Consider the following 27,165-nt stretch of genomic DNA (forward strand, 5'->3'; position numbering starts at 1 on the left):
CATTTCTCCAAAATCTATCCCTGCTCCCCAAATCCTTTTGGGGTAGGAGGTACTGATTTTACCTTTTCATGTAGGGTGGAGTTTGAATCAATTTTACTAAAAGTAACAAAGGACAAGTTGTAGGGTTTGAGGATACTCCATGTGTTGAGATAGGGGTTTAAGTGTTTAGAATTAATTGAACTGAGGACACTGTCCTTGCCTTGAAAGATCTTAAAGGCTAATGATTAAGAGAGTTCATGATTTGATAAATTCTACAATGGAGTTGGGATCAAGGTATTCTCAGGACACAGGAGGAAGTGGTGGATGATAGCCTCTACCTGTTAGGAGGGGCATCAGGAAAGACTATACAGAGGAGGCAATACAAGAATGGGGTCTTGAAGGGCAAGACAGCATTTCTTAGGAGGTAAATTGGAGAAAAGGCATTTTTGGAATTAGGAACAGAGCATGTAAATTCACAGAAATAAAAAAGAGCAAGGTGCATTGGGAGACTGAAAGTAGAGGAAAGGAGAAGAGAGACAGGGCCCAAGTTGGAAATGGCTGTAAATGCCATTCTAACTAGGTGGGGTCTTGATCCTGTAAGCAAGGGGACTCCATTAGTGATTTTTTGAACCAGAGAAGTGACATATACCTTGCTATCTATCAGTTTTGCTTCACCAGCATGTTTTTAAGACTTCCTTTAGGAAAAAAAAATACTCAGAATACAGGTTGACATCAAGTTAGAAGATTTTGGAGAAATGACTAATTACAGTTGTCTGCACTCAGCTGGAGAAATGGCATTCCTCTCATACCCACTCCTCTGACAGGCATTTTCACTCTGAAAGGCATAGGACTTCTCTCGCAAAATGTATTTTGTAATCTGACACAATTTGCATGTTGCTTTTCAGGGCTTTGCCTATTTTATATCAATATTTCATTCACAAAAAATACAAAGACAGATTATTTTCACTTGTCCATCCATCCCTGGAGCTCAAGGCAGATCTGCATTCCACTTTCTGCTATAGCAAATGAAATAAAGATGCAGTGAAAGAGCATATGCAAAGAATGTTACAGGAAATCTATAATGCTGATAAAGCCTCCAGGTTTAGCAGAAACCAGACAATTGAAAGGTTTTATTTTGTTGTTATTTTAATGGCAGAACTTATTTATTGCAAAACCAGGACAAACCCCAAGTAAAGTGAATGAAATGATGCAAGAAGTTTTATTGAATTTTGTCTGGCTAGCCAGTTTTAATATTTACTCTTTTCTTATTCTAAGAAGTGATTCTGAGACATGTGAAAGGAATGCACACATTCTTAACATTTTTGTTTTCAATTGGTAAATCATGGATTTTATCTGGCCCATTTTTCATGTCCCATCTCCGTTATCACTTCTTCTGTGAAGCCCTGCCTGATTCTAATCTACTCCATATAGATCTGTGTTGTTGGCTGCTTTGGTTTGCTAAAGTTTCCGAAATGCAGTATACCAGAAATGGACTGGCTTTTAACAATGGAGATTTATTAGCTTACAGGTTTACAGTTCTGAGGCCTTGAAAATGGTCAGTGCTGGAGGCAGAGCATTTCTCTGCAGAAGAGAGAGAGTGTCTCCAGAAGAAAAAGAAAGGACTGATAGGCAGACATAAGAAATGACAGCTCCTCAAGCAAATATGTATCAGGCTGTGTCATTTTTAGTGACAATACAGGTGTTATTAACCTCTGTCATTGGCTGCCTCAGCACCAGCCTTGATGATTTTTCTGTTTCTTTGGATTTTTTTTTTCTTTTTGGCATTGGCATCAGTGGATTCCAGTGGAGATCAATAGAAGGGCTCGTGTTTTTGTGAAGCATTATTGACAGGACATAGCACCACAGTGTGCCAGGGCCAAGAAAGAAGAAAACAGAACATGCTGTTGTAGTAAACAAGAAGATTAATGGGGACTTCTTGAACCACAGGAGAAGTATCTGAGTGGATTAAATTTCTATAGATCAGATGGTGATGAAGCCAGAGACTTTTTTTGGTATGATGCCCCTATTTGTACTTTAGGTTTCTATGGCCTGGGAAATAGGAATTTTGTCTACTTTTAGGCTATATGACTGTCTCCAAAACCAGATGTGGATACCAGCACAGTTTCACTACATGCATGCATGCCCAATAAAAGATATAGTGTGCTGAAGCCTGTTATGGATTACATGCACCTCGAAATTGTGTATTTCTTACATATCTATATTCTATATGTGGTAGATTGAATCATGCACTCCAATTTAGACATGCTCTTAATCTTAATCCATATTCCCATGGTTATGAACCTACTATAAATAGGATCTCTTGAAGATGCTTCTTATAAAGAGAAAGAAACTGGAAGCCAGAGTTAGAGAGAGCATGGGGAAAGGCTGAAAGCTGGAAGTCAATGGAATCTGGAAGAGAAAGGAGTGGATATTGCTATATGAGGCAAGACAAGGATACAAGTCATGGAACCCCAAGGGTTGCTTACAGCCAGCATCAGAATGTTACAGAATTTGGGAAAAAGTCATCAGATTGTGCAATGTGTTAGAAAGGGATGTGTCTGGGCAAGGCAGAGCTTCTATTCCCAGAGAGGGTACTAGGGTTACTTAGGCAGAGTAAGGTTAGCTGGGAGTTAGGAGGAAGAACTAACTTGGAGCTTTAGCCTTACAGATTGAAGCAACAAAGGAAAAGGAGGAGAGAGCTCTGACCTAGAGGGCAAATAGGTTCTCATGGGTTATCTGTGCAGACATTAGTTCTGAATTTCACTGTTAGTGAAGTTATCTCAGAGGGCATTGTGGGAAGCCAGCAATGTTGGCTGGCGCATCAGATTCTGAGTTTCAGGAGGAGGTAGATCTAAGTCACACCAGACCAGACCAGGAAGGGATTAGTGAGAGATTTGAGGATACTGATCTACTTCTTGCATATGCCAGGATTAACACAGAAACTGCAAAAGGACTGAGTTTGCAGACAAGCGGGGGCACCAGAAGACTGCAGAAGACCTAATGCAGCTGCAGACAAAAAACAAGACCTGATTGACAGGTAACCTTTTGAATTGAAAGGAAGCTGTCTTTTAATGCTATACTCCATTTATGAAATATTTGAGTGCTTAACTGGAATGAATTAAAACATTGCTCAGTAACCATTTAATGTGATTAGATTTTAGAGGGTATACATTATCTAATTCTGCAGGGATATATGTGCAGAGATGAGTTTTGATCTATGAGTCTTTTATAGAAGATATGAGCATGGTTCTAGGAGATCAGGATTCCCTTTTCCCTTAGAGCATCAGCTTACTGGTTTTGAGCACTGTGGCTTTGTCCTAGAAGCATGCAACCAGAAGCACAGAAACATGTGGTGCCCTTTGTGGGCAGCTCTCTTTGGTATAGTGCAGGAGTTGTATTCAGTCACACTGTCAGAACATTGACAGCTATGAGAAGAGGCCCATAAAACTACTCATCCTGCTCTGAAACAGCCAGTGCTTTACTTGTCTGCAGTTATTTGCTAGTGGTTGATGATGACACAGTTGAGTGAGGGGAAGCTTATGAGCTCCTGAGCTCTCTATTTTGTTGAGGTCATTTTGAAAGGAGAACTTGTAAGGTCTCTAGTACATCCACATCTAGCATTTCATTAATATAATAAAACACACCAAAACAGAAAATAGCATTTTTTAGAAGGAGCCCGAGTTCTGGTGTTATAAATACTTAGATTCTATACCAGTTAGTGTTCAGTCAGAAAAGCAGATCCAGTAGGATGTATGTGTGTACGTATCTGTTTCGGTTTGCTAAAGCTGCCAGGCTGCAATGTGCCAGAAATGAGTTGGCTTTTTAAATGGGGATTTATTAGGTTGCAAATTTACAGTTCTAAGTCCATGGAAATGTCCAAATTAAGGCATCGAGAGGTAGATACCCTCTGTGAGGAGAGGCCGATGGCATCCGGGGTTCCTCTGTTACATGGGAAGGCACACGTTGACTTCAGCTGGTCCTTCTTCTCCTGGGTTCTGGTTTCAAAATGGCTTTTTCCAAAAAGTCTCTGGGCTTCTGTCTCTCTTAGCTTCTCTGAGCTCTCTCCAAAATGTCTCTGCCTTTTGTCTTCTCATAGAGGAATCCAGCAAGGGGATTAAGACTCACCTTGAATGGGTGGAGTCACATCTCCATGGAAACAACCTAATCAGAAGGTCCCATCTACAATAGGTCTGCACCTACAAGAATGGATTAAAAGTACATGGCATTTTCTGGGGTACATAACATTTCCAAACCAACACAGTACCCATATATATGACGCATTATATATGTATACATGCATACACACACATATATAATACATTGTATATGTGTGTGAATGTACATGTGCATTTGTATGTTTATAAAGGTTTTTCTTTTGGAAGGATTTGACTTCATGCAATTTTGGGAGCAGGTTAAGCAGTCTCTATAAGGCCTTTGTCTTTGTGTCTGATGCTGGAGCTAGGAAACCACAGGACCAGTTTGTTGGGAAGAGAAGATGCCTTTAAAGTGAAGGGCAAACCAGAGCAAGCTGGAATGCACAAGCAAGAACCGGAACCCACAAGGACATTATTAAACCCGTGTCAGTTCTTGTGCCTCTGACCTTGATGGTGTGGGTGTGCTGGCGAAGCTGGGCCCTTTGCACAGAGCTAAGCCGTACAGACCCAGACCAGGAGGAGGAGAAGCTGAAGGAGGATCTGCGGGGAGGGAGAACAGTGGCAGGCTGGCCCCGCCTCAGGCACTGCAGTGAGCCAGCAGGTAAGTGACAACACGTGTGGGCTTCACAACGGCTGCTGCTTCACTTTCCCAAGAAGGTTCTCTCTTGTAGCCCACCTCAACTGGAAGCGCACCACAAAGGGAATTCTGGGAAGTGAATTCAGCTTAGCTAAGTTCAAATCCCAACTCTGACACTTTTCAACTGTGTGATTTTGGAAGTTACTTAATTTCTCTAAAACTGCATTTTCTAGCCTGCTTTAAAAGCTGTGGTGAGGATAAATGAATACATGTATGTGTGTTTGCATGTGTGTGAATATATAAAATATTTAATAAATAATTTCCTTGCCTTGCTCTTTTATATAGCATGAATTCAGCTATACCTTGTGCCAAATTATAAGAAAATTAACTATGATATCATTTTGTCCCTGCAATACCTGAATTATTACAGAATCTCTATTACAAAACTTTAGATTCCATTCTATATAAACAAAAGAAGCTAACTTGATTCAGAATCTATTGGACAGAAACTCTCCTAGAGATGTCCAATTCATTCATAATTTTCCGTGTGATCTGAGACTGTGCTAATGTTTTTATATTAAGGAGAGAACTAAAGCAGGCATTACAACAGGTTTTATTTCCTTCAAGTGTTAATAGGTAGGGATAATACTAAAAATAATGTCTATTATTGAGTATTTATAATTGCCAAATGTAGTTCTACACTCTCATTAGCTCATTTAAGATTCACTACCACTGTATAAGGTAGGTGCTCTTATGAAGAGTAGTTCTCGAGAATTCTGTGCCTTTCCACCTCAGTAGGAGGAAGTGCCATGTTCATAAGTTGTGTTTGCCTCGGGTAGTGGAGTGGGCGGTAGTGGCCTACTGGCTGGGTATTTGCCATGCAGTAGGAAGGGTAATAGCAGAGCAGAGCAGAGCATAGTAGAAAGGGCACTATGCTACCTGAATAGGGCAGGAGTCTATGAAACCTCAGCTTCAGGAACCTTCATTAAAGCCTTAGGTATTTTTGAAATAAATAGTTGAGCAATACATTTAATATTCAACTTATGAAGTCTCTTTAATTCATATAAAAAAGAAGAGAACAGCTCATCTGAGGAATGCTGGTGTCCCTCAATACACATGTTCCTGTCTCAGCTCAGTGTCCTTCCTTCCCTGTGAAGTCATGCCTGATTATTTTGGACTCATGATCCTTCTTCCCTTGAGTTTTTATATGCTGGGCAGTTTGCATCACCTAAGTGCTGTAAGATAAACAAGACAGAACCTTGTTAAGGAACAGACATAAATCATTCCAATACTTTGTGATAAGAACTAACAAAAGCACATCTTAAGCTCTGCTATAATAAGATGTATATCTTTGGGTAAAGAATTAACATCCCCATCCTCAGTCATCATCTGTAAAATACTGAAATTTGGCAAGGCAAATTTTAACCAGATATGATTCCGTGTGTATATTAACTTTGTCTTTCTACCCAAGTTGTAGAATAGCTGTAATTCAGGAACTCTGACCATTTCTTCTTCCAAATTTCCCTTCTGATATGGACAATCCAGCCCAGTTTAGCTATCTACCTAAAAAAGTATTTAAAATAAATACTTCAATAAAAATTTTTATAGGAATAATTGATAGATTAACTCTCAGATGGTTTATCATACTGTTATTACATAGATATTTAGTAAATGGTATTTGATTTTTTAAATACGTTCTAAAATGCTATAGTATAGGTAGCTTGGAGAAGCTTGCTTCTGTTGGCAGTCTTGAAAGCCGCAAAAGCATTATACCTGAAAACTTGAGTTTATACCTGAAAACTTGTTTAAGTCCAAGTCAGTTTGAATTACCATTTTTTTATATATAAAACCTATGACCCAATCTTCTAAGAGATTTAATTGAAAAAAAAATCCATGTTATCTTCCAAATTTGGTTTCAGCTAGTGAGAATAAAATATGTATGTCTTTGAGCTGATAGCCATCTGCTACAAAAACATAGACGTGTCAGCTCATCAGAATTTAAAAGGACTTCCTTAACAGAAGTTCACTGAAATTTAAGAAACTCTAATGGAACTTCTGTTGCAAAATGATGCTGTCTCGGCTTTAGGCTAATCCCCAAAACACACCTACAAATCCATCTCCCAAAATGTCTGCTACAGGGAAGGAGCTGGGTCGGTTTTACAATTTTTATGGCAAAGGTTAAAATAACTAATTTCCACAACAGCTGTCGACACACAGCCTGTCTTTGGAGGCGGCTTTCCCTGGAGAATTTTATTTCTTCAAATGTCATAATTAGAATTCCATCTCCAGTGACTACTCAAGGAAATCTGGCAGCAGGAGACAGCACGGGTCACATTTTAATAATGAATGCATCTTTCCTGTCTGAAGGGCCAGGAGCTTGTTGCTAGTCATGTCACAGAACTCCTACACACTGTGAATAATTAAGTGCAGTTTTCAGTGGGTAGCTGTTGTTTCCTCAAATTTCAGCAAGATTAATCACAGCATTAACACACTTCTCTGTTCCTCTGAAAAGTGATGGGATGCAAAAAAGTAGATTTTCTGGCAATTAGAACAGTGAGTTGTGTGCATGTACTTGCATTATCTATGATGGAGGTGTATCAAACAGGAGGGCAGTTTCATCTACTGGTATTTTTTTTTTCTTTCTTTCTTTAAACGAACATCTATTGAATATCTACTTTGGTGCCGAGCACTGAACTCACAGTTGAGGAAACAAAGATGAACAACACAGTCTTTTTCCTCAAGAGGGGCATAACTGAATTTGGCCACAAATTATCACTAAATGAGTGATACAGTATAAGTTTCATACATGGTTCTTTGGGGAAACCAAGGAAGAAGTAATTAGTCCTGCTTGGAGAGGTCAAGAAAGACATCACAGAAGAAGTAGTATCTGAGGTGAGCCATAAAGGATAATAAGCAGGAAGAGATTTAATAAGTTAATAAGGGAGGGTAGGGAATTCCTGGCAAAGGGAGCCACATCTGTAGAAACAAAGATATTTGGAGACAACTGGAATTGGCTTAGTGAGTGTTCTAGTTTGCTAATGCTGCTGGAATGCAAAACACCAAAAATGGATTAGCTTTTATAAAAGAGGGTATATATGGTTACACAGTTACAGTCTTAAGGCCATAAAGTGTCCAAGGTAATGCACCAACAATCGGGTGGGACCACGCCTCCATGGAAATTGTCTCATCAGAGTTATCACCTACAGTTGGGTGGTCATATCTCCATGGAAGCACTGAAAGGATTCCAATCTAATCAGCACTAAAACATCTGCCCCACAAGATTGCATCAAAGAATATGGCTTTTTCTGGGGGACATAATACATTCAAACTGGCACAGTGAGGATTCAGTGCTGGATGCTTTGGGGTCAATAATAGAAGGTGAGCATATATTACAGAACTAGGGTGTATTTTAATGCAAACAGAAATGTAGATGTTATGAACAAAAAATTTGTCCTCACCAAAAGGTTACAGTTATGACAAGATATTGATCTGCTCAGTCCTCATCACAGCCAGACAGGGACTTTGAGAAGCTTTGTCTTTTTGCCCCAGTTGCCTAAGAAAATAAATCATTTTCTTTGTTTTTCATAAAATGAAAAGGATTGGTACATCCATACAATGACATGTTATTTAGTAATAAAAAGAAATGAACTGCTGATACACTCAAGAAAATGGATGAATCTCAAAAGCATTGTGCTACATGAAAGAAACCAGAGAGAAAAGACAATAAAATGCATGATCCCATTTATACGAAATTCTAGGAAAAGCAAACTGTAGTGACAGAAAGCAGATTGGTGGTTGCTGCAAGAGTCAGGGGTTTGGCAGAAGACATTGACTACAAAGAGACATTGAAGGAACTTTTTGGAGTGATGAAAATGTTCTTGTCATGATTTGATGATGGCTGTAAAACTGTAAACAATTCTTAGAACTCATCAAATTATACACTTAGAATTGGTAAAAATTATGTGTGTTAGTTACACCTCAATATTTTTTTAACAGTAAGTTTGAGTTGAAATAAGTTAACTTCAGAGATTTTGAAGGAACAATAGTCTTTCCAACAAAAATATCCAGGGTGAGGCTGCTGAATAGACCTCCCCAATTATCTGAAGGACACCCACATTGACACCAAGCTGAATAAGGAATTGGGGGAGGGTGATCCTTGGACTTAAATATAATTTTGGATTTTAAGATGGTTGTCTTTACATTACAGTAATCAAAAATAATAATAGCTAACTTTTATAAAACACTTACTATCTACCAGAATTGCTTAAAGAGCATCACAAATATAAATTCACTTCATCCTTGAAACAGCCCTGTAAGTGCCATTGTTATTCCCATTTCTCAGATAAGGGAACTGAGGTACATACAGGATTGTTAACTTGCCCAAGATCACAAAAGCTAGTAAGTGTAAGAGCTGAGATTTGAAATCAGGTAGTCTGATTCAGAGTCTGTACACTTAACCACAAAGGCATAATATTTGAATTTAATTTTTCCTGGAAATGTAATAATGAGGAAAGTTTATAGCCAACCTTGAGATATCCTGATCTTGTTGCATTTTATTATTGGGATATATTAAGTTTTTCTACTTTATATTATCTCAGAGCCCCTGGTAACCTATATCAGACAATGTGGCTGGACATAATTTTAGATGGAATCTTAGAACAGGGAGTGAATTTTCAACCTTGACTGCAGTGTGACATTGGAGTTAGTTGATTTATTGTGCTGTACCTATCAATGTCAGAGCCTTTTGGGGGGGCAATGTTTATACTGCCCTCCAGTGATACAAAGAGAACCCACAAAGGAGCAATGGTTGATATTGGAGGAATAGCCTCATGAAGATGGGAAGAAGACTCCCCTCTCCCAAGTGGGATAACCACAGTCATACAAGCCTGTGTGATCACAGGCTTAATGAAAATCTCAATGGACTAGATGAATAAAAATCAATGGAGGATACTAGAAGGATCTCTTATAACCTAATAATGTGTTCCCATGCATGGAAACCTCCATTGGTAAAGCCCTTTTGGAGTAAACTATGCAATTGTTGTGTGACACCATTGGTCCACATTTCCCAACTGAGTGGAGATAATCTATTAAAAGGCTTGTAAGCACTGGGAATCTTCCTTCTGTATCAGTACAAGGTAGAAATCCTAAGTAGTTCCCTTCCCTGCAAACAAAACTTTCCCTTGGTTAGGATGTCCCATGGTCTAGATTGAGAGAGAGTGAGTAGAGAGAATTGGTAAGCCAATCTGGTTGCGTGCTTTAGTCTCAAACTCTAATCCAGTCTAATCAGCTAGTGATAAAGCTGATCTTTTGATCTCCATCTGCTTGATGATTGTATCTATTTCTCAGTTGGTTCAGAACTTAGGGGATGCAGAGGGGATGTTATTAATAGACTCATTCAAACAGTAACAAGGATGGTGATGCCTTTATCTGATTCACAGTGGACGTGGGGAGCAGGGGGTAAGGTTTGGAATATGGGCAACATGAGGATCAGGACAATACAGGGAAGAAAACAGAGCAAAACTGGCCTCTCAGTCTCTTATATAACCTGCCCTTCATCCATGGTACATGGCTGCCTTCTGCTCTTCCTCCTGTCTAGGCCATCACACAATCCCTAAACACAACACCCACAACAACAAAAACAACAATAATTTTTCATGGATTTTATGATTCTTTTATTAAATCTCAGGGCCCAAAGACCACCAGGAACACTTTGTTGACACTTTCAGTCAAACAAAATTAGTTTTGTTGACTTGTTGCATCAAGGACGATTGCAACCCATGGGAAATTGTGAGACATCTTGGTGACATGGAATTAGGATGGGCGTGTGATACGGTTTGGACTTGATTTGGGGATCTGCTATGGAGTGGACTATCAGAAAATGGAGACTCTGTGGTGATTTTATTAATTTTAATATAGGAGTTAAGAAGAAGAAAGTAGGGATGTTATTGGTAAAGAAGTATTAGTCACTCACAGTAGCTGTAAGAAGAAAAGGTGGTTGCCTAACATCCTTGGTTTTGTCTTGTTCCATCAAGGTAACAGAATAACCTCATCTCATATTGATATTCTGTGAAATTGTTTGACAAAAGCTGCACACCCAGCTTTTGGCTGCCAGGCCAGCTAACAATTGTCAGCTGTCAGGGATTGTTCTTTTTCTTCTTCTTTATTCCAGTTTCTTACATCTGTCAACCCACCTTTCCATTACAAGGCAGCTCAAAAGTTTTGTTTCCAGGGATTAAAAAAGAAATGTGTTAGTTATCATCTTTTCAGTCATGACTGAGTTTTAGAGCAGAAATTTTGAGAGAAAGAAAGAGAAAAATATTAACTTTTAAAAATGCTTTATATCTAAAAATGGAAGGATATTGGCTGGGTATATGCCAGTAATTTTTTGGTGGTATAAATTCCATTCATACAAATGTTTATAGCTGCATTAAAGCTATAGTCACTAATGAGAATAAGTTATTTGAGGAAAGCAAACATCTTAGCAAAGTTTCATAGATAGTTTGGTTTATGTTCAGCTAGTTGTAATTATGCTTTTAAAGACATAAAATAAGGCAAGGAAAAGGTTATATAAAATACATCAATAGAAAGAGGTGTTTTAATTCACTCTTTTCAAAGATGGAATAATAACAGCTGAGGAAAATACTCTATTTAAGTGCAATATAGCTAAGTCTCAACTGAAAATTTCATCAAGTTTATCTTTAATAGCAGATTGGGAACACACACTGGAGAGATTACTTTCAGCATGTAACATGAATTAATATAGAATTTTCAGTACCTCACTAATTCTCTTTTAAGAGAATTAAATTCCTCAAAACATAAATTCCTCACTGTTTTTTTGGTTTAATCTTTTGATTTTTTTTCCAAGGAAGTATATTATGTTATTTCCTTTACTTTTACAGTTCCTACAGAAATAGTTATGGATGCAACCTGCATCTTTAAACTACATTTTGGCCATTTTCCACCTTTCTTATGTATTCATTTATATATGAATTTACATGAATGTCCATGAATAGATATCCCAGGAAAGGAGCCAATGGTGAAGAAACTGCTGAATTTTCACTACATTTGGTTGGGATCAGTGTTCCCCTCCTCCATGCATTTTTCACTCAGAAAGCCTGCCTCTCTAAACACTACTGTTTTTACTTATCAGCATCTCATCTAGAAAAATGGGTCATGGAGGCCACTGTGGAAAAATTGGTGAAAATGGCAGAGAAAAGGAAGGAAATGAGAAGTGAAGACTAACATCACATTCTCCTTCCTTGTTCTGTCCAGCCACCAGTATGGCTAGGAAATAATCTATTGAAATACATAAATTTATGCTTCCAAGCCTTTTTTCTAGTTGAAATGATGGGGAGTCTGGGGACATCCCTGAGTTTACATATATTGATGTTTCTTGCATAACTATTCTCTATCTACATTCACTCCTATGGTAACCTCCATCTGCTCACTCTTCTTGTCCACTGATATGACTAATACATTTCTCAGCCCAACTTGTGTGAAACTGAACTTCCACTCTAACTCCCAACATTTGCTCCACTGTGGTCTTCAGCTGATATCAACTCCTTCCTTTCATTTACACAGTCAAAAAAATCTTGTTGCCATCCTTGATTCCTTTCTTTCTCTCACCCTACATACACTTTGTCAGGATATCCTGTTGACTCAGAAAAATATATCAAGAATTAAACCACTGCTTACCACCTCCTCAGTTACCACTAAGGGTGAACCACCTCTATCTGCTTGGATTAATGTAACAGCCTCCTAACTGGTCTCCTTCCTTCTGTCCTTGTCCCTATTTTAGTTTGTTATCAACGCAGTAGCCAGAATGATCCTATTAAAGCAAAAGTTAGATCATGTCACTATTTTGCCAAAACACTTCAGTTAGGAGGCCTTTACACTAATCCAGATGAAAGTCATTAGTGGCTTAGACCATGGTGGTAATTTGTTTAATGAGTTTTGTTGTTAAGAGAAGGAAAAAATGGGGTTAAGTGAATTAAACAGAAGGGTTCATTGTTTTGTTTTTAACAACAATGATTGCACTCTAATGGGAATTATCCAGTAGAGAGGGAAAAATAATGATTCAGAGAGAGAATTGATAGACTATTACTCTGGAACAAGCCAGATGAAAATGGTTTAGTACACAAGTAGAGGAGTTAGGTAGGACCAGCCACAGTAACAGGTAAGCAAGGACCCAGCTGCAAGTAGGTGGGTATATTTGGCAATTAGCAATTAGGGAAATTCTCTTTAGATTTCTTAAATTTTCTCAGAAGAAGGAAGCAAGAATATCTGATGATAGTGAGAATGGGAGAAGAGGTGGTGGAAGTTTGAGGAGAGTGGAAAAGGTAGGAAATTGTCTGGAAGAGTGGGAGAAATAATAGAATAAGGAAGTATAATAAGATCACTGATCAATATTAAGGAGCCATTTGAGTTTTTTTAAAATGCAATTTTATTGAGATATTGAGATACATGCCATACAATCATCCAAAGTGTATGCGATGGTTAGGTTCGTGTGTCAAATTGGCCAGGTGATAGTGCCCAGGTGTCTGGTCAAGCAAGCACTGGCCTAACCATTACTGCAAGGACATTTGTGGCTGGTTAATAAACCAGAAGGTGTGTCTTCTTCAATGAGAGAATTCAATCAGCTGGATTTTATCAATCACTTGAAGACTTTTAAGGGAGAAAAGAGAACTTTACTTCTTTAGCCAGACAGCCTCTCCTGGGGAGTTCACTGAAGACCTTCGTCAGAATTGCCGGCTCGCTGCCTGCCCTATAGAATTTGGACTCGTGCATCCTGCCCTATGGAATTTGGATTCGTGCATCCTGCCCTATGGAATTTGGACTTGTGCATCCCCACAGTTGCATGAGCCACTTTTATAAAATCTCATATTTACAGGTATCTCCTAACTGATTGTACACCCTAATACAGCGTACAGTTGTTCACAGTATCATCATATAGTTGTCATTCATCACCACAATCAATTTTTGAACTTTTTCATTCCTCCAAAAAATAAATAAATAAATAAAACTAAGAATAAAAATAAAAGGAAAAATAACACCCAAAACATTTCATCCCCTCTCCCCCCCACCCTATTTTTCCTTTACTTTTTGTCCCCATTTTTCTGCTTATCTGTCTATACACTGGACAAAGGGAGCATGAGCCACAAGGTTTTCACAGTCACACAGTCACACCATATAAGCTATATATACAATTGTCTTCAAGAATCAAGGATACTGGGTTTCAATTCAACAATTTCCAGTATTTCCTTCTAGCTATTCTAATACACTAAAAACTAAAAAGGGATAGTTATATAATGCATACAAATAACCTCCAGAATGACCTCTCAATTCCATTTTAAATTTCTCAGCCATTGAAATGTTATTTTGTTTCATTTCTCTTCCCCTTTTTGGTCAAGAAGACTTTCTCAGTCCCATAATGCCAGGTGCAGGCTCATCCCTGGGAGTCATGTCCTATGTTGCCAAGGGGATTTACACTCCTGGGAGTCATGTCCCACTTACAGGGGAGGGCAGTGAGATTACCTGCAGAGTTGGCTTAGAGAGAGAGGCCACAACTCAGCAACAAAATAGGTTCTCTGGGGTTGACACTTAGGCACAATTTTAAGTAGGCTTAGCCTTTCCTTTGTAGTAACAAGCTTCATAAGGGCAAGTCCCAAGATCGAGGACTTGGCTTTCTAAATTGGTAGTTTTCAATGCTTTCAAGAATATCAGGGATTCCCCAGGTGGGGAAGTTTAATATTTCCACATTTTTCCCCAGTCCCTCAAGGGGGCTTTGCAAATACTTTTTTATTCTTTGCCCAAATTACTGTGGAATATATCAGGGCTTCACACTAACCTATATAAACCAACCAGATCTCACTCCCTATTCAAGTTTCCATGTATTTATGGTGTTTGAATAAATTGACCATACAAGTTAAATTATGTAGTGTGCTACAGAAAATACAAATTTTGCACCAAATAAACATCTCTTCCTTTGGTCTCATGCAGAAGTTGAAGCTTTAAAACACAGTCAATATTATCCTTTACCCTTTAGTCTGATTTACCTTAGTCCTAACCAAGTCCATTTCCTTTATATCTCTAATTGAAGTCTGATCTCTATTTCAGCTTCTTTAACAGTTGCTGTATGGGGTAATGCTGACAACCATAGCTGCCAAACTCTGGCTCTAAGTTTCAGGTGTCACATAGATACCCAAAGTTCCAGGGACTGACCATATTATACACAAAAAGCTCAGCATCTCAGAATTTAGAAATAACCATTACAACTCAGGAATAGCTGTGATTGCTGTAAGAGCTAACAATCTAGGAACCTTTTCAGTAAGCCTCCACCTGATAACCTGTGCTCTCAGATTCAATTCTCAGTTTGCACATTAAAGTTATCCACATTAGGGAGGCGTTATAATGTTTGTCTTTTTGTTTCTGGGTTATGCTGTCCTCAAAATCCCTTCATATAGATGCATGCCTCACAACTCCATTGTTCTTGAAGCTGCTCAATATTCCATTGTATGCAGACACCACAGCTCACCATTCCATTGCTCAGTCTATGTACCCTTAGGCCACCTCCATCCATTGCATATCATGAACACTTTTGCCATAAACACCAGTGTGCAAATGTCCATTTGTATCCCTGCTCTCTGTTCTTCCAAGAATATACCCAATAACGGGGTTGCAAGACCAAATGGAAACCCCAAACTTAGCTTCCTGTGGAACTGCCACATTGCCCTCCATATGGGCTGCACCATTTATGTACATACCATAGTCATTGATCTATTTACCTGCTGATGGTACTTGGGTTTCTTCCATCTCTTAGCAAGTGTGAATAATGTTGCTGTGAATATCAGTGTGCAATTATCTGTTCACATCCCTGCTTTCAATTCTTTTGGGCACATACCTCAAAGAGGCCATAAGTTAATTATATTCTTAACTTTCCAAAGCACTGCCAAACTGTTTTCCACAGTGGCTACCATTTTACTTTCCCACCAACAATGAACAACTATTTCTACTTCTCCATGTACTCTCCAACATTAGTTATTATCTGTTTTTTGTTTGTTTGTTTGTTTTGTTTTTTACTAGTAGCCATTCCTGTGGTTATGAAGTGGGATATTATTGTGGTTCTGCATTGCCCTAATGGCTAATGATGTTGAACATCTTTTCAGGTGCTTATTGGCCATTTGTATATCTTTGTGCCAGTTTGAATGTATTGTGTCCCCCAAACGCCATTATCTTTGATGTAGTCCTGTGGGGCAGACGTTTTGGTGCTGATTAGATTTGCTTGGAATGTGCCCCACCCAGCTGTGGGTGGTGACTCTGATAAGATATTCCCATGGAGGCATGGCCCCACCCATTCAGGGTGGGCCTTGATCAGTGGGGCCATATAAATGAGCTGACTCAAAGAGAAGGAACTCAGTGCAGCTGTGAGTGACATTTTGAAGAGGAGCAAGCTTGCTAGAGAGGAATGTCCTGGAAGAAAGCCGTTTTGAAACCAGAACTTTGGAGCAGACGCCAGCCACGTGCCTTCCCAGCTAACAGAAGTTTTCTGGATGCCATTGGCCATCCTCCAGTGAAGGTACCCGATTACTGATGTGTTACCTTGGACACTTTATGGCCTTAAGACTGTAACCGTGTAGCCAAATAAACCCCCTTATTATAAAAGCCAATCCATCTCTGGTGTTTTGCATTCCACAGCATTAGCAAACTAGAACAATCTTCTTTGGAAAAATGTTTATTCAAGTCTTTTGCCAATTTTTTTAATTGGGTTGTTTATCTTTTTGTTGTTGAGCTATAGGATTTCTTTAAGTATTCTGCATATTAAACCCTGATTTCATCTTCTGGTGGTTTCCTCTGTGGCTTTTTCAAAAATTCTGTCTGAATTTCATTCTTTTATAAAGAACTCCAGTGATCCTAAGACCCATCCTGACTGAGGTGGGACACATCTCAACTGAGGTAATCTTATCAAAAGATCCTATTTATAATGGTTTCACACCCACATGAATGTATTAAAATTAAGAACATGTTTTGCTGGGATACATACAGATTCAAACCACCACACTCCACCCCCCAGATCCCGAAACACATGTTTTTTTCTATATGTGAAATACATTCATTCCATCACAATATCCCAAAGCCTTAAGTAATTTCAGAAACAATGTTTAGTACAAGGTCTCATCAAAATTGATTCTGATGTGGTCTGATCTGGGGCATCATTCCCCTCTGCGTTTGGACCTGTGAAACCTGGAGAACAAATTATCTACTTCCAACATAAAATGGAGGACAGGACAGGCATAGGATAAACACTTCCATTCCCAAAGGGAGAAATTGGAAAGAAAGCAGGTCACAGGTCCCAAACAACTCTGAAACCCAGCAGGGCATACTCCATTAGATTTCAAGGTCTGAGAGTCATTTATGGAACAGTGTTTTGTCCTCTGGGTCTGATGAGGTTGCAGCCCCAGTGTTTCCAAGTGCTTGTGCACCAGCCATGCTTTCCTGGAGCATTGAGATGAAGGCTCCGCTCCCTCTAAGCATTGAGATTGGGGCCAAGCTCTCCACAAATGCAGGGGCAGAGGCTTTACCTTCTCTGAACACTAGGGCGGCAGTATTCTTCCTGAACAAAGGGGCAGAAGCCCCACCCTCTCCCAGCATTGGGGCAGACTCACGTTTTCCACACATATGGGTGAGCAGCTCTCTTGGCCCAAGAAGATATCTTTGGTCCAGACCTCAGCTTCCATGGTCATGCCTTTAAGTGGCTTTTCCTTCAATCTGTCCCTTTTGTGTCCCTTTTAGTTCAGGCTGGCAGTGGCTCTGTTCATACAGATCTCACAAAACACTTGTCAGTTTTGCCTGTAGTACAAAGGGCTCCAAACATCAGACAGAAGGACTTTCCACAGAACCATCCTGGATAATTGCACCTCCAATCCTTGCATGGAAATTGCTGACTGGTTCCATGTTCAGTTAAACCCTCACATGGAGCACTATTGTCTAGGAACTTGCTTTCTGGAAGCTCATAATTTTCCAAGCCATCAGTTTCTGGTTTCTTTATGCCCAGGAGTTCAGTTCTCAGCTCATCCCTATCCTCTCTCATTTCACTATAAACTGTAAGGAGAAACCAGGCTGCATTCTCCACTCTTAGTTTGGAAATGTCCTCAGCTAAATATTCAGGTTCATCACTCTCAAGTTCTGTCTTCCACCTGACATTAGAACTCAATTTTGCCAAGTTGACTGCCACTTGAAAACAAGGATCACATTTCTCCAAGTTATAATAAGACATTCATCTTTTCTATCTAAGCGCTCATTGGAAGTATCTTTCACATTCATATTTCTACCAACCATCTCGTCAAAGCAATCTAGGCTTTTTCTATCTAGCATCTCTCAATTCTTCCAGCCTCTACCCATTACCCAATTCCACAAGCTTTTTCCACATTTTTGATATTTGCAATAGCAGCACTATACTCTCTTGGTAACACAGTCTGCTTTAATTTTCTAGGCTGCTCAAGAAAATACCATAGAATGGGATGTCTTAAACCATGGGAATTTACTAACTTATGGTTTTGAGGTTAAACAAAAGTACAAATCAAGGCATGGTCATCAAGGCAATGCTTTCTTCCCAAAGACAGGACTTCTAGGGCTTGGTGTTGATGATCCTTGATTCTTAGTTTGTTACACGGTAAGGCACAAGGTGGTGTCTACTGGTCTCTCCATTCTCTTCCAGGTTCCATTGCCTTCAACTTCTAGCTGCTTTCTCTGTGGCTTTTCAAAAAATTCTGCTGAATTTCATTCTTTTATAATGGACTCCAGTAATAGGATTAAGACCCATCCTGATAGAGGTGGAGCACACTTTACCTTAAGTAATGCCATGAGAAGGTGCTATTTACAACAGGTTCACACACACAGGAACGGATTAAACTTAAGAACATGTTTTACCTGGGGTTCATACACCTTCAAACTACCACAAACCCTTGTTGAATATGTGGTTTTGAAATATATTCTCCCATTCTGTTTTTTACTTTCATGATGAATCTTTTGATGTACAAAAGTTTTTAATTTTGGTGAAGTCTCACTTTATTTTTTTCTTTTGCTGCTTATGGTTTTATTGTAAAATCTTAAGAAACCACTGTCTAGCACAAGTCTTGAAGATGCTTCACAATATTTTCTTCTTGAAGTTTTATAGTTTTCATTCTCATATTTAGGTCTTTGATACATTTTGAATTAATTTTTGTATATGGTGTGAGATAGTTGTCCACCTTGATTCTTTTGCCTATGGATATCCAGTTTTCCCAACTTTGTTGTGGATCTTTTTTTTTGGATTTTTCTATATATACAATCAGGTCATCTGCAAATAGGGAAGTTTTTCCTCTCCCTTTCCAGATTTTGCCTTCTGTTTCCATTTCTTGCCTAATTGTTTTGAATTGAAATCCCAGTACATTGAAAAACAGTGGTGAGAGTGGGCATCCTTGTCCTGTTCCTGATCTTAGAGGGAAGTCTTTCAGTCTTTCACCATTGAACATGATGTAAACTATGTTTTTTCCATATATATGCCTTATGTTGAGAAAGTTTTCTCTAGTCTTAGTTTTCTAATTTTTTCTATACTTTGTATATCATGCTTTCTGCAACTAGAGATGGTTTTACTTCTTCCTTTTTGAATTTCTTCCTTCCAATTTGGATCCCTATTTCCTTGCCTAATTGTCCTGCCTAGAGCCTCCTGTAAAATGTAGAAGAATGGAACTCTTGTCCTTTTCCAAATCTTAGAGGGAAATTTTTACTCTTTGTCCATTGATAATGATTTTAGCTGTTTCCTTCTATTCCTGTCTTTTGAAGTGTTTTTATTGGGAAAGGATGCTGGATTTTGCCAAATGCCTCTTCTGCATCAATCGGGATGATCATGTGGTATTTCCCCTTTGATTTGTTAATTTGGTGCATTATATTAATTGATTTTCTTATATTGAACCACCCCCTGCATACCTGGGAAAAAAACCCACTTGATTATGATGTATAATTCTTTTAAATTGTGGTTGATTCTATGTGCTAGCATTTTGTTGAGGATTTTTGCATCTATATACATTAGAGAAATTGGTCTGCAGTTTTCTTTTCTTGTAGTGTCTTTGTCTGGCTTTGGTATTAGTGTAATGTTAGCTTCATAGAATGAGTTAGATAGTGTTCCCTTCTCTTTAGTTTTTGGAAGAGTTTGAGCTAGATTGGTATGAATTCTTCTTGTAATGATTTGTAGAATTCACCTGTGAAGCCATCCGGTCCTGGGCTTTTCTTTGTTGGGAGCTTTTTGATGACCATTTCAATCTCTTTACTTGTCATTGGTTGTTGAGGTCTTCTGTTTCTTCTAGAATAAGTGTAGGTTGTTTGTGTGTTTCTCAGAATTTTTCCATTTCATCTAAGTTGTTTAATTTGTTGGCATACAATTGTTCATCGTATCCCCTTATGAGCCTTTTTATTTCTGTGGGGTCAGTAGTAAGGCCCCCCTCTCATTTCTGACTTTATTTAGTTGCAACTTTTTTTTTGGTCATTATAGTTAAGGGTTTGTCAATTTTATCAATTTACTCAAAGAACCAACTTTTGGTTTTTTTGATTATCTACATAGTTCTTTTCTTCTCAATTTCATTTATTTCTGCTCTAATGTTTGTTATTTCTTTCCTTCTTGCTTTGGGGTTAGTTTGCTGTTCTTTTTCTAGTCTCTCTATGTGTGTAGTTAGGTCTTTGATTTTAGCTCTTTCTTCTTTTTTTAATGTAGGCATTTAGGGCTATACATTTTCCTCTCATCACTGCCTTCATTGCATCCCATAAGTTTTCATATGTTGTGTTCTTGTTTTCATTCGTCTCAAGATATTTACTGATTTATCTTGCAATTTCTTCTTTGATCCACTGATGGTTTAAAAGTGTGCTGTTTAGCCTTCATATATTTCTGAGTTTTCCAGTTCTCCACCTGTTATTGATTCCATCTCATTCCATTGTGGTCAGAGAAAGTTCTTCGTATAATTTCGATCTTTTTAAATTCATTATGACCTGTTTTTCTGTCCCAACATGTGGTCTATCCTGGAGAATGATCCATGAGCACTTGACAAGAATGTATATTTTGCTCTTTTGGGTTGCAATGCTCTGTATGTGTCTATTAGGTCTTGTTCATTTATCATATTATTCAAGTTCTCTGTTTCCTTATTGATCTTCTGTATAGATGTTCTATCTATTGATGAGAGTGGTGTATTGAGGTCTCCAAATATTACTGTAGAGACTTCTATTTCTCCGTTCAGTTTTGCCAGTGTTTGCCTTTGTAGCACCATGGTTAGATGCATAAATATATATATCTGTTATTTATTCTTGGTGGATTGTCCCTTTTATTAATATATAATGTGCTTCTTTGTCTCTTTTTATGGTTTTTCATTTAAAGTCTGATTTGTCCGATATTAATCTAAGGTGGATCTCTTGTCGACAGCATATTGCTGTATTCTATATATATTTTATCCATTCTGCCAATCTGTGTCTTTTGATGAGGGGTTTTATCCTTTAACATTCAATGTTATTACTGTAAAGGCAATACTTATTGCAATTTTGTCTTTTGGCTTTTATATGTTGTATCTTATGTTTTCTCATTTTTACTCTTTTAATTACCCTTATTGATAATCTTCATTTCTAAACTCTAATCCAAGCCTCTGTCTCCTGTCTTTCCTTTCAGCCTTTAGAACCCCTTTAGTATTTCTTGTATGGCAAGTCTCTTGCTGATGAACTCTCTCAGTCTGTTTATCTGTCAATATTTTAAACTCTCACTCATTTTTGAAGGACAGTTTTGCTGGATAAAGAGTTCTTGGCTGGCAACTTCTCTCTCTCACTGCCTTAAATATATCGTACTAATGTCTTCTTGCCTCATGGTTTCTGATGAGAAATCAACACTTAGTCTCTTTGAATGTCCCTTGCATGCAATGTATCACTTTTCTCTTGCTGTTTTCAGAATTCTCTCTTTGGCATTTGACATGCTGATTGGTATTTGCCTTGAAGTAGATCTATTAGGATTTATTTTGTTTGGAATACTTTGTACTTCTTGGACCTGTATATTTATGTCTTTCATAAGAGTTGGTAAATTTTCAGTCATTATTTCTTCAGATATTTTCTCTGTCCCTTTTCTCTTCTCTTCTCCTTCTGGGACACATATGATGCATATATTTGTGCTCTTTGTGCTGGCATTCAATTCCTTGAGACCTTGCTAATTTTTTCCCATTCTTTACTCTGTCTGTTCTTTTGTCTGTAATATTTCAGTTGTCTTATTCTCTAGTTCATGGATCCCTCTGCCTGTTTAAATCTGCTGTTTTATGACTCTAGTGTATTTTTAATGTCTTTTACTGTGTCTTTCCTTTCCATAAATTTTGTGGAGTTTATTTTTGCTTTCTTTCCAATTCTTCTTTATGCTCATCCAGTGTCTTCTTAATATCCTTTGCCTCTTTTGTCATATTTTCTTTCATCTCCTTGAATTGTTTTAGGATATTTGTTTGAACATCATTGATTAGTTGTTTCAAATCCTGTGTCTTATCTGAAGTTTTAATTTTTTCATTTGTCTAGGCCATGTCTTCCTTTTTTTTTTTTTTAGTGTGGCTTGTAATTTTTTGCTGGTGTCTAGGTATCTAGAAACTGGAGGTCAGTTTCCCTCTTTTGCCTAGGGTTTTCTTGCTGATTGACTTTCTGCTAAAGCTCTTTCACACTTTGTTCATCCTATTCTAGACCTTTAGAATAGCTTATATTTAACTAATCAGATTTTTTGTGGCTCTTATTCATCTGATTCTTGCCCTGGATCTATGATACCATTTCTCAGATTGCACTACTTGTGCAATTGTTTCACCCCCAAGAGAACTCTTCCTCTCCCCTCTTCCTCTCCTGGGAATGTTGATCTGTTCTATTTATTTTTGATTTGCCTCTTCTCTCTCTCTCTGTATATATATATATATATGTGTGTGTGTGTGTGTGTGTGTGTGTGTGTGTGTGTGTGTGTGTGTATCTGTATCTATATCTATATCTGTATCTGTATCTATATCCATATCTATATCTGTCTTTTTGTTACCTCTAGCTGCTTTTATCTGGAGGGCTAATTCTGAGAGGATTTTCCCATGTCAGTTCTTCCCCACAGATCCATGAAGGAGATTTAAATTGCTTCCAGTGTGTCCTGGGAAGGAGACCCAGAATGATGCCAGTCTTCTTTTTGATGGCTCCCTGAATCTTTGCTTTCCTGGCTTACCTAGCAGATGGCACTCTTCAGCCAACTGTTCCCCATAGTCCTAAAGTGGTACTGTGCCTTTAATTCTCAATGGATTCTCCACCTCTGCCAGAGGCATGGTTGAGACAGAGGCTGCCAGCTGCTTTTGGCTGGGGTGGGTTGAAACTGTTGCTCAGATCCCAAACCCAGTGATATGAATTCTCCAATTAAAAGCTCCAAACTGCAATGAGCTATGCCTCCCCCACTTTTCCTGGGGTAGAATCACTCTTCAGCAAACTGTTCCCTGTTAGTCTCTAAATCAGCCTTGCTTCCACCCCTGCTGGAGGTGGGGTTGAAACAGAGGCTGCTGGTTGCTTTCTGTCCTGGGTGTATTGAAACTGTATCTGTCCCCAGAGCTGGAATTCAGCAATCCAAATCTGCTAGCCAAAAGCTATAGTTGGTGCCTGGCCATGACCCCCTCCCCCTTTCCTTGGGGAAGTGCTGCTCTTCAACTAACTGTTCCCCATCACCCAGAGAAGTCATTGTGTCTCTAAGCAGTCCTGCTTTGCTGCTGCTTTGCCCCTGCTGGGCACCCCTGCAGTCAGTGCCCAGCCATGCCCCCCACTCCCACCTGTTCTTGGGAAAGAGGACTTCTATTTTCAGCCAAGGAGAAGCTCCCCAGGCAGCCTGCCACCAGGGGGTAATGGGCATCTTCCTCCGCCATGTCCAGAGTTCTACTCACAGATCTTCACCACAGTTTATCAGTCTCTTCCTTCTGCTCTTCCTTGGATGGTGTACAGTATTCTTCTGGTTTCTGGAGCCCCCAAACAGTTGTTTCAGATAGTTCTTGGCTGCTAACTTAGCTACCCTGGAGGATGAACTGAATCCTGGAGTTCCCTATTCTGCCATCTTCAATCCAGAATCTGTGCTGGTTTATTCACTTCCTGTTTGTTCTATGGCCAGTACTTACCTCATATATCATCTTGTCATTGATTTTAGATGAAGCTATGATTCCCACCATTGTGATCTTTAGAATACTGTCTGTTTAAGCATTATTGAAAATGGTTATATAAGACAACATCTTGTACTTTACTAATGGGAGTACTCTGAATTTGCATTCATTCTAAGAATGATGGGAGGGGAATTAAAAACTCCCTTTTGGGGAATAGTTACTCCTGACTTGTAGTGCAAGCTGGAAATGGATTGTCCACAATTGACAGAATAATGGATGATAAGCAAGAGTATCTTGGGACATCACTGTCAAATTGAATTTCCTATATAGTATGTATTACAACTCTAGTCTTGAATTTGACCACTCCCTGGATGCTAGAATTTTGAACAGATGTTCTCTTGTCCTTTATGCACGTATAGCCTTTTTGAACCAATTCTGCATTGCCAACTTTTAAAAATTTTTCCACTTCTGTTGCCCTCACTCAGGCAAACACATTCCAATCATATATTTCCCTCTACAATGAAAACTCTTTCTGTCCAAACAGAATGAGCTTACATTCTATAACATTTCAACTCACTTATGTTAATATTTTATGTTTTTAGGAAAGAAGCTTAAATTGTTCTGGTTACAGTAACCATTGTTACTGTACATGGAGGTTGTTTCCAAAGACCAGCTGACTGTCCCCAGTTCCTTCTCAAGGGTGCATTAACTTGGAGAATTTACCAAGGTTTAGGTACTTATTCTCAGTCCTACTTGTTCAGAAAAATCAGTCTTATGTGACAGAGAACTTACCCTAATACAATTCCATTTCACAAGAGATTTTTGTATAAACCCAGCCAAGAGGCTTCAGTGGACATTCGTGTCATCCAAAATGCAGCCCCATTGACTGAGAAACTATTGGAGATGTTGAATCATAACTCATAATTAGTGAGTAGGAGCAGCAGGTTATCTTATTTATAATAAGAAATATAAACTATATTTCAGCAATTATAGGTGGCTAAGGGCTATCTCTCTCAATCTGATCATCATACATCTGTCTATAATCTCCCCCCCACACACACCACTCCTATTCAGAGATGATTGAGCATTGTCAAATACTTTCTATAACAAATGTTTAATGAGTGATTATATGCTAGCAATGATTTTAAGTATGGTATATTTGTGAAAAATACTAGTGTGTGCTTTATTGTAAATGGCAGATAATAAATAAATAAACATTAGAAAACAGATAATAAAATGTGATACTACTAAATCAAGATAATATCGTCCAGTGATTAGACAGCATTGTTACACTGACCTCCTCATTTCTCAGGGTCTTATTTGGGTACAGATCCAACATGGACTAGGGGTGGTCACAAGCACATTCTTTTGTTGAAACACAAGTGAAATCAGAAGTAGCACTCTGTTATGTGACATCCAGAAAAGGTCTTCCAAATACAAACTGTATTTATTTGTTTGTTTGTTTATGTGTTTACTTAAACTCAAAACTTTGGCATTGGCAGTTGTTCCAGTTGGCTAATGCCGAGAAGCAAAATACCAGAAATGGATTGGCTTTTATTAAAGAGGGGTTATTTGGTTACACAGTTATAGTCTTAAGTCCACAAAGTATCCAATGTAAGGCATCAACAATCGGGTGCCTTCACTGGGGGATGGCCAGTGGTGTCCGGAAAACCTCTGTTAGCTGGGAAGGCATGTGGCCGGCGTCTGCTCTGGGGTTCTGGTTTCCAAATGGCTTTCTCCTAGAACACTCCTCTCTAGGCTGCAGCTTCTCTTCAAAATGTCACTCTCACTTGTGCTTGGGGTGTTTGTCCTCTCTTAGCTTCTCCAGAGCAAAAGTCTGCTTTCAAAGGCCATTTCCAAAACTTCTCTGTAATTTACAGCTTCTCTCTCATTTCCTGTGCATTCTTCAAAGTGTCCCTCTTGGCTGTAGCAAGCTTGCTCCTTCTGGCTGAGCTAATATAGTGCTCCAGTAAACTAATCAAGGCCCATGTTGAATGGGTGGGGCCACACCTCCATGGAAATTATCCAATGAAAGATCTCGCCCACAGTTGAGTGATCACATCTCCATGGAAACATCCAATCAAAAGTCTCCAACCCAATCAACACCAATACCTTTCCTGCCCACATAAGACTGCATCAAAGATAATGGCATTTTGGGGGACATAATACATCCAAAGCAGCACAGCAGTTTTCTGTAAAAAGGTACTAAGTATATTAAAAATAAATACTTGTGTGGCAGGATGGGTAGATAACGAAGAAATTGTGCTTTATTTTCTTCTTGTCCAAGCCAACTATGCAGAAGAAAATTTGTCCCCCTTTCTACCATTCAAATAAATTGCCGATTCAAGCTTGCAGTGGCCCTCTCTCATAATTACAAAGCAGAATGAGAGCATTGAGGGTGCTAAAACTTCAACACTAAACAGTTTTCTCCTTATTTCAACTTTTTTTCCTCTGGTTGTAGAAATAAGTTCCCCATTCAGAGGAAGTAGAACTATCCCTGGACTAGCTTAAGACCAAGAGAGTTGCTACTTTCAGGGTCACCCAGTGCCAATCTCTGATTAATTGCTTGGGCTCTGGTAAAGTTTCCATATCAACTGGTAAACATTAAGGCACAGTAAACTTGGCACAACTCCAAGCCCTGCAAAATATTATTTGTACAAAAAACAAAACAGGTTCAGTATGCCTAGGATCCGCAGAGGATTTGTGGAAAATGTGCTTACAGGGAGAATCCGATTACCCTTCTCCCTTGCATCCTTCTACACAGACAGCACGAGGATCAAAGCCTGGTCTGTATCCTAATCTCTGTTTTTCAGTGGTCTGTCTTAAGTCTAATGAACTATTTTTTGGCTACCTTTGCAATTTAAATGATATCAGTCTTGGTCATCTGTGTGCCTCATTTTCTAAATGAAGTAAATTATCAGTCAAGCTGCAAAAATAATCAAAACAAAAGTACATTCATTTAAAGACTGGTGAGCTGTGGCTTACGGACTTTGGCAGCACAGAAGTTCGAACAGCCTTTGTTATTTGCATAAGGATGGTTTTTTTTCCAGCTAACTCAAAATGCTCTTCACCCCTACGTTCTGTAAGTCTGACAGCAATAATATCTCCAATATCTGGATTTTATGTAGTGACTAGCTTTACATAGGATTTGTTATTATTAATGGCTGTAGAAATTATACTTGTGGAATGCTGGCCTTGATGTTTTCATTATAAACGTTCTATTTCCTTCTTTGGCAAGGCAAAATTGGGCGGGTAAACATTAAGTGGTAATGTTTGAGGTAACAGCCCAGAGCACATGCTAGAGTGTGAATAG

This window comes from Choloepus didactylus, chromosome 10, assembly GCF_015220235.1.
Source record: "Choloepus didactylus isolate mChoDid1 chromosome 10, mChoDid1.pri, whole genome shotgun sequence".
NCBI lineage: Eukaryota > Metazoa > Chordata > Mammalia > Pilosa > Megalonychidae > Choloepus > Choloepus didactylus.